The sequence below is a fragment of the Euphorbia lathyris genome, chromosome 3 (genome assembly GCF_963576675.1).
Source record: "Euphorbia lathyris chromosome 3, ddEupLath1.1, whole genome shotgun sequence".
In the NCBI taxonomy this organism is placed as follows: Eukaryota; Viridiplantae; Streptophyta; class Magnoliopsida; order Malpighiales; family Euphorbiaceae; genus Euphorbia; species Euphorbia lathyris.
Window position 1 is genome coordinate 62292880 of NC_088912.1, and position 7341 is coordinate 62300220.

At 34.8% G+C, this 7341-nt stretch overlaps 1 non-coding gene across 1 annotated transcript; it reads left to right on the forward strand.

Annotated features, from left to right (window-relative positions):
* The first annotated feature begins 5949 nt into the window (after positions 1-5949).
* LOC136225000 (small nucleolar RNA R71) lies at positions 5950-6056 on the forward strand. The gene has a single exon (XR_010686741.1). It is a non-coding gene; the product is annotated as a small nucleolar RNA R71 (small nucleolar RNA).
* The last annotated feature ends 1285 nt before the right edge of the window (positions 6057-7341 follow it).

Here is a 7341-nt window from a genome sequence, read left to right on the forward strand (position 1 = left end):
ATTTCGGCGTCGGAAAAATGAAAGCATCTGATGCCGAGTTGAACGATGGGCACGCCTCAAAGTATTGAGGTTGTCATTCATCACCATATTGTTCTCCACCAAATCATCAATTCTCAAATTCATTTGTCGATTATTTGCATTGATTTGGTTCAAAATCCGCCTTAAATCCACCGGATCATTGTCTTGGGTTGCTTGGGCTTGTGGTGCAGCTTCTCCACCTTCCTCCGCTCCTTCTTCGTCGGTACCTACATTATGAGAACTAGAAGCACCTCCACCCATAGTGCCACGAAGATGTGCAATACGGGTAGCATACGAAATAAAAACAGGAGGAGCCGCAGAAACCAATAAATGAGCCCGCTCAAGTGCCGCAATGTCCAAAACCGGAACATATCCATGGTAGGTGGACATATCAAAAGTAGCCAATTCATCCCGTGCCCCCAAAACAATAGCGGTGATTAAATTACATCCATAACGCTCTGATATATCAACACGTTTATTGCGTGAAGCAATAACTTTCTTAGATGAAGTGCTTGAGGAAGCCATGATGTTTGGAAAGAAAAAGTTCTGAACTTACTGTCTGGATTTGTGAATGGTAAGAAAATCAGAGATAGTTCTGATAGAGATGAAAAGAAAGTGACAGAAAACTGAACCTCTAGAACCTATTTATAAAATCCTAGGATAAAAAGAGGTGTTATTTTTGAAATGAAAAGGCATGAAACAAACCTCTTAAAAATGAAAAAACTCAATTTTTCGTTTCTGAAGAGTTGCATCTGCTGGAAAAAGGGTTAATTTGGGCATAATTTCCCCGTGTCGCGACCGAGGATGCTGACCCGCGATCGCGACACGCTGATTTCCCTGCGGAAATCAGTTGTCAAAACTCCAAATTTCTGATCCTCTACCGAGAATCCTCATCCTCGATAAGTTCAGAAATTTTCCTTTCAATTTTTAATCAGAATTCTCAACTGAGAATCTGAAATCCTCTACAAGTCCAGAAATTTTCCTGGCTGCTAGTTATACCCAAATTCTCAACTGAGAATTTTAAATTCTCTATAAGTTCAGAAATTTCTTACCTCCTTAAGAATTCTATATATGTGAATTCTCAACTGAGAATTTCAAATTCTCAACTGAGAATCACTGAATTTTCTAATTCACATGAAATTCCTAAAAATTAATTAAAATCATGACTCGAATATATTTTTCTATATCTGAAATTCTAATAAAATGATATAATCTAAAACAAAACAAAATAAAAAATAAATAAAATAAAAATAAATAAAAACTAACTATTAGAAAAATAAAATGATTTATATGTCAGGAAATCTTGTTACGAAATTAGTTCCTATTTCGGAGATATTTTCGTAATAGATTTTACATCGATTACCATTAACTTTAAAACGATTACCGTTGGTTTCCTCTAGTTCCAAAGAACCATAGTCGAATGTTTTGACGACTAAATACGGTCCGGCCCATCTGGACTTAAGTTTTTCTGGAAATATACGAAGCCGTGAATTAAATAACAGCACCTTATCTCCAACATTAAAGTGTTTGACTTTGATCTTGGCATCGTGCCATTTTTTCACTTTTTCTTTATAAATCCTTGCATTCTCATATGATAAATGACGTAACTCATCTAACTCATTCAAATTGAGCAAACGTTTCTTTCCTGCTTGTTGTAAATCAAAATTAAGTTTTCTAATAGCCCAATAGGATTTATGTTCTAATTCAACTGGTAAATGACATGCTTTTCCATATACTAAACGATATGGAGTCATTCCTATTGGTGACTTAAATGCAGTACGGTATGCCCATAGCGCATTATTGAGTTTTTGTGACCAATCTTTTCTTGATGACGAAACAGTTTTCTCTAGAATCCATTTGAGTTCTCTATTTGAGATCTCCGCTTGACCATTCGACTGAGGATGATATGGTGTTGACACGCGGTGGCGTACTCCATATTTTTTCATAAGCATATCGAAATTCCGATTTATGAAATGGGTACCGCCATCACTAACAACGTATCTAGGACAACCGAATCTACAAAATATATCGTCAAGAAAAGTAATAACTACTTTAGAATCATTCGTAGGGGTTGCAATTGCTTCAACCCACTTCGAAACATAATCAACGGCTACTAATATGTAAGTTTTACCATTGGAAGGCGGAAAAGGTCCCATGAAATCAATTCCCCACATGTCGAAGATTTCAACTTCCAACACGTTTGTGAGGGGCATCTCATCTTTCCTTCCTAAATTTCCCGTTCTTTGGCATTTATCACAACGAGTAATAAAGGAACCAATGTCCTTAAACATCGTAGGCCAAAAGAAACCACATTCCAATATTTTAGCTACCGTTTTATTAACTCCATTATGCCCTCCATATGAGCTGGAATGACATTCTGTTATTATAGATTCATATTCATTTTCTCCAACACATCTCCTAATTATCCCGTCACCACATGATTTGAATAGAAAGGGATCTTCCCAAAAATATTGTTTAATATCGAAGAAAAATTTCTTCCTCTGTTGGGGAGATAATCCTTCCGGAACGATATCGGTTACAAGATAATTAGCAAAATCTGCATACCATGGTGACATGATACTTTCTACCTGATAGAGATGTTCATCGGGGAAATCATCTCGTATACCGACAGTTTCACCTATAGGACCGTTTTCATCTTCTAGTCTTGATAGATGATCGGCTACAAGGTTTTCTACTCCCTTTTTGTCTCTAATTTCTATATCAAATTCTTGTAACAACAAAACCCATCTAATCAGACGCGGTTTTGCATCTTTCTTAGCAAACAGATAACGTAAAGCTGCGTGATCTGTATAAATAATAACTTTAGATCCTAACAAGTATGACCTAAACTTATCACATGCAAATACTACGGCTAACATCTCTTTTTCTGTTGTTGTGTAATTTAATTGTGCACCGGACAATGTATGACTTGCATAATAAATAACATGTAATTTTTTATCCTTTCTTTGACCTAAAACACATCCTACTGCTAGGTCACTTGCATCACACATGATTTCAAAAGGCAAATCCCAATCGGGTTTAGCAATTATGGGTGCACTGACTAAGGCTGTTTTCAATGTTTCAAAAGCTTTAATACAATCTTCATTAAAGTCGAAGGTTGAATCCTTCATAAGTAAATTAGTAAGTGGTTTGGAAATCACAGAAAAGTTTTTTATAAATCGTCTGTAAAAACCTGCATGTCCTAGAAATGATCTTACTCCCTTGACAGTTGTTGGTGGGGGTAATTTTTCTATTACTGAAGTCTTTGCTCTATCCACTTCTAATCCTTTTTCAGATATTTTATGACCTAAAACAATTCCTTCGTCGACCATGAAATGATATTTTTCCCAATTTAATACCAAATTCGTTTCTTCGCATCTAGAAAGAACTCTATCTAAGTTTTTTAAACATGCATCAAAAGAATCTCCATAAACTGAAAAATCATCCATAAATACTTCCATGATATCTTCGATGAAATCATTAAAAATTGCAGTCATGCAACGTTTAAAAGTTGCTGGTGCATTACATAAACCAAAAGGCATTCTTCTATATGCAAATGTTCCATAAGGACATGTGAAGGTTGTTTTATCTTGGTCATCCGGGTAAATATATATTTGAAAGAATCCGGAATAACCATCGAGAAAACAATAAAATGCATGACCGGCTATCCTCTCGATCATTTGATCGATGAAAGGTAAAGGAAAATGATCTTTCCTAGTTGCCTTATTTAGGTTCCTATAATCTATACAAACCCTCCAACCGGTGGTGGTTCGCGTAGGTATTAATTCACCTTCATCATTCCTTACTACAGTTATACTTCCCTTTTTGGGTACACAATGGATTGGACTAACCCATTCACTATCCGAAATAGGATAAATGATTCCATTGTCTAAAAGTTTAGTAATCTCATTTTTTACTACTTCTTTCATGTTCGGATTTAAACGTCTTTGTCTATCCGCTTTAGGTGGCTTATCTTCTTCTAAGTGAATCCTATGCATTACAATACTAGGATTAATTCCTTTTAAATCTGAAATCTGCCATCCCATACTTCCTATTCTATTTCTAACAACTTCTTTCAATTTTTCTTCTTGATTTTCTGTTAATTTGTTAGAGATGATTATAGGTAGAGTGTCACTTCCGCCTAGGAAAGTGTATCTCAGATGGTTTGGTAGTTCTTTAAGTTCTAATTTAGGTGGAACTATTACTGAAGGCGGAACTGGTCCATCTTCTCGAATCAAAGGCTCTGGGTCCTTATCTTCTAATTCTTCACCCATTATAGGTTCTATTATTTCTTCTCTTTGAACAATGTCATTAACACATTCTTCAATTAAATCAAGCTTCATACAAGCGAAATCCTCCATAGGATATTTCATCGCTTGATTCATATCGAACTCGATCTTATCGTCACCTATTCGTAAAACTACTTTTCCTTCCGACACATCAACTAGAGCACGTCCCGTGTTCATGAATGGTCTACTAAAGATTAGCGGACAATTAGCATCATAAGCAAAATCTAAGATAACAAAATCAGTAGGAAAAATAAATTTATCAACTTTTACCAAAACGTCTTCAATTATACCATATGGTCTTTTAGTGGATTGATCCTTTAATTGCAAAACCATATTGGTACGCTTGATGTCTTCTTCTAAACCTAATTTCTCAAAAATAGACAATGGCACCAAGTTTATACTAGCTCCTAAATCGCAAAGACAACTTGGGAATTCCATATTTCCCAAAGTACACGGAATGGTAAAGCATCCGGGATCTTTGAGTTTAGTAGGTAATTTGCTTGATACTATCGAACTACATTCTTCAGAAAGTGAAATGGATGAAATTCCTTCCCAACTAATCTTTTTTGAAATTAAATCTTTCAAGAATTTTCCATAATTAGGAATTTGCGTAATTGCATCCATGAATGTTAAATTTATATGCAAATTTTTAAGTTTGTCTAAAAATGATAAAAGTTGTTTATCATGGTCCTTATTTCGGACCCTGTGTGGAAAAGGTGGCTTTGGTACAAAAGGTTTTGGATTAGAGTCAATTGGTGTATCTTTTTGTTTTAACGTATCTTCTTTGGGTTTTGGTAAATCATTTCCAGGTAAAGTTGAATTTCCGGGCATTTCCGGACCTAAGTAGTTTTTCCCCGAACGAAGAGTGATAGCCTTAACATGCTCTTTCGGATTTTCTTCCGTTTGGCTGGGAAGACTTCCCTCTTTGCGGGATGGAATTGATTTAGCAAGTTGTCCAATTTGAACCTCCAAATTATGGATGCTAGATGATTGGTTTTTGATAAGCTGATCGAATTTATTTTCGATCCGTTTAAAACCATCGTCTTGATTACTTACCTTTCCATTCATAGCATCTATAAATTTGTCGATTTTTGAAGATAAAGTGCTAATCATATCTCTTGTTTGATTTTGATAATTATTTATACGATATTGATTAGCATTTGCATTATTATTATTATTACCATCTTTCCAGTTAAAGTTAGGATGATTTCTCCATCCAGGATTATAAGTATTAGAATAAGGATTAGTAGTTTGGTTTTGTCATTGGACAAAATTTACCTGTTCTATCTCATTCATACCTTCGTAGTCAATGTCTCTCTGGATCGGATCATTAGGATCGCATAGTGCCATAAATTTATCAATTTTGTGCGATAAGGCAGAAAATTGGGCTTGTAACATTGCTACAGGATCAAGATTCATTATACCTTTAACCGATGATGTACATGAGGATGATGGTTTCGCCGTTGGTATATGTCCACGCTCTGCGGGCCACATACTGCTGTTGATTGCCATTTCCTCCAAAAGTTCTCTTGCTTAGGCGGACGTCTTCTTCATAAATAACCCTCCAGACATAGCATCTAATGAACCTCTAGTCGTAGGATTTAATCCATTATAGAATGTCTGCATTAAAAGTGCATCTGATAATTGGTGGTGTGGGCATAAACGTTGAAGTTCTTTAAAACGTTCCCAAGCTTCATAAAAAGTTTCATTATCATTTTGTGTAAAAGATGTCAACTCTTTGATGACTCTTGCGGTTTTTGCTAAGGGAAAATATTTTTGTAAAAATGCTTGGGCTAATTGGTCCCAAGTTTCAAATGTTGCAGCAAGCATAGAAGTTAACCAAATTTTTGCCTTATCCTTCAAAGTGAAAGGAAAGAGGCGAAGTTTGATTGCTTCGGCTGTTACATCAGTAATTTTAAAAGTGTCACAAATTTCTAAGAAATTTGTCAAATGTGCATTAGGGTTTTCGTTAGGCAATCCGTAAAACGTTACGTTGTTTTGCAACATATTAAGCAAAGCAGGCTTAATTTCAAATTGATTTGCGTTTATACGGGGTCTAACTACACTATTAGTTACACCGGCCATTCCTGGCCTAGCATAATCCATAAGTGTCGGTGGATCGGCCATGATTTCTGGCTGGTCTACTTTAGTTTTTAAGGGTGTTTTGTCTTTGTTTTTGTTGTTTTTCTTGTTTTTCTTAAGTGTTCTTTCAATTTCTGGATCAAAAGGATCTGGTGGCGTGCCCGAATTTCGCGAACTGCGCATGAACTTGAAATTGTTACACGAGCCAAACTACCTTCAAAACAAAATTGAAAACAAAATGTGTTATATAAACTGAAAAATAAATAAAATATAAAAATTATATAAAAATAATGTATAAACCTATATTCGAAAATAAAATACAAAAAATAAAAATTTGTCAAAAATTTTGGCGTATCCCCGGCAACGGCGCCAAAAACTTGTTGAGCGATTTCCGCAAGTGCACGGTTTCGCTTGTAGTAACAAAAATATCGATCCCACAGGGATACGTTTTTTTAACGAAAAAACTTATTTTTGAATTGTTAATTTCGAACTTGTTGGATTTATTATTAAATGTAAATGAAAAGTGAAAATTGGATTAATTGAATTTAGGAAATTTATTTGATTGAATTTGTGAACTTTGAGTATTTGAAAATGCTGGAATAAGATTATGTATTTAGAATAAATCGATTGTTAGAAAGATCATCTGATTTTAAGGATGAATTTTACAAAACAGGAACATTTAGAACTTATTAGAAAAATGAATGAATTTGTTCATTTGCATTAAGCAAAGAAAACAACTTAACTTTGTATCGATTATGATGATGAAATAAATGACGGAACCTCTAATTAATTGGCTTTGAACGCGACAAAACCCTTTCGGGATAGTTGCCCTTACTCAAATTAAAACTCTTTCGAGATGATAATTTGCCTAAGTGTTCAACAAAGTTTCCTTGTAATGATTTTGAATTCAAGTGCATATTAATGAAAACACCAGCCTCACTTATATTGGATT